The sequence below is a fragment of the Pinus tabuliformis genome, chromosome 3_2 (assembly GCF_031772625.1).
Source record: "Pinus tabuliformis cultivar Carrire ecotype Pingquan chromosome 3_2, CPIR1, whole genome shotgun sequence".
Classification (NCBI taxonomy): Eukaryota; Viridiplantae; Streptophyta; class Pinopsida; order Pinales; family Pinaceae; genus Pinus; species Pinus tabuliformis.
The window spans coordinates 176,458,545-176,460,461 of record NC_142302.1 but is presented as its reverse complement, the minus strand read 5'-3'; positions in this window follow the sequence as shown (position 1 = coordinate 176,460,461).

Here is a 1,917-nt window from a genome sequence, read left to right as displayed (position 1 = left end):
ACTTCACCAATGCGCTCAAGTACTTGATACGGTCCGTAGAATTTTGGAGATAATTTCTAACAACCCTTGTCTTTGAAGGATGTTTGCTTATATGGTTGCAGCCTCAAAAATACCTGATCCGCTTCTTGAAATTGGCGTTCTGGGCGATGTTGATTTGCCTGTTGCTTCATGTGGTTTTGGGCTTGATGAAGATTATCTCTAAGGTGGGCCAGCATGGTTGTGTGGTTCTATAGGAGTTGATCCACTGCTTGTACCTTCGAGCATCCCTTGATACAAGAAGTAGGGGAAGGAGGGAGTTGACCATAAACTGCTTCATATGGAGTCATTTTGGTGGTGGCATGATAGTTGGTGTTATACCACCATTCAGCTAGAGGTAACCACTGTACCCAGAGATGTTGCTTTTCTGAGGTGAAACACCTAAGGTAGGTCTCCAGACATTTGTTGATTGCTTCAGTTTGACCATCAGTTTGTGGATGATAGGAAGTACTGAGTTGTAGTTTGGTACCTTGTAGCCAGAAGAGTTCTTGCCAAAAGTTATTGGTGAAGATCAGGTCACGATCAGAAACAATGGAAGTGGGCATGCCATGCAATTTGAAGATCTAATCCAAGAAAGATTGAGCGATCAAAGTCAGTGTAAAAGGGTGGGGTAGGGTGCAAAAATGAGCATACTTAGAAAGTTTGTCCACAACCACCATGATGACTGACTTGTTTCCTGACTTTGGAAGACCCGTAATGAAATACATAGAAACCTTCATCCAGATTGAGGCCAGGATGGGAAATGGCTGTAATGTGCCTGGGGATTTGACTGTCTCTCCTTTGTGGTGCTGACAGACGTCGCATTCAACTACAAGGGTAAGAATGTCCTTTTTCATGCCTGTCCAAAAAAATGATCTTCGAGTGCGAGCATACGTCTTTTGAAAGCCTGAATGTCCTGTAGTGGGCGATGAGTGCAACTCCGCCAAAATGCGGCTTTTGAGGGTGGGTGTTGGTGATATTATGACTCTATCCTTGTAGCGAAGAATATCATCCTACCACGAGTAGCCCACTGTGGAATTTGGATCCGCCTGTAATTGATTAATGAGTTGGGAGAGCCAAGAATGTGAAAACCATTCCTTGCGAGCCTCTTCAATCCATTCTGGAATGGGAAGGGAAATTGCGAGCAAGGTACTTTCCTCCTCAAATTGGCGGGATAACGCATCTACTACAATATTTCCACGCCCTTTCTTGTAAACTATCTCATAATCATATCCCAGCATTTTGGCGAGCCATTTATTTTGTTGTGGTGAGGATAGGCATTGCTCCAAAAAATATTTAAGGATTTGATGGTCTCTGTGGATTTGGAAACGTCGCCCCAATAAGTATGGTCGCTAGGTATCTACTGCATGTAAGATGGCCATCATCTCCTTCTCATATGTAGATTGTCCCAGATTCTTCCCACTTATTTGTTGGCTCGTGAAGGCCAAAGGTCGACCTTCCTGCATTAAGACCGCCCCAATACCCGTACCAGAAGCATAACATTCAATCTCAAAAGATTTGGTGAAGTTGGGTAGTGCTAAGACTGGAGTGGAACACATGGCATGTTTGAGAGCTGTAAAGGCCTATTGTGCTTCATCATTCTAGAGGAATGAATTTTTGTTGAGGAGTTGAGTGAGGGACCTAGCAATGCGACCATAATTGTGGAAAAAATTGTGATAGTAGCCTGTGAGACCCAAAAATCCTCTCAAGCTCTTTAAGGTCTTTGGTTGAGGCCAATCCTACATTGCCTGGATCTTTTTGGGGTCCACCCTGACACCTTCACACCCCACAATGTGGCCCAAATACTCAAATTCTTGCATGCCAAAAGAGCACTTGGACATCTTGACAAATAATTTATACTTGCGGAGCAGTTGCAAGAGCATATCTACATGATGAAGATGT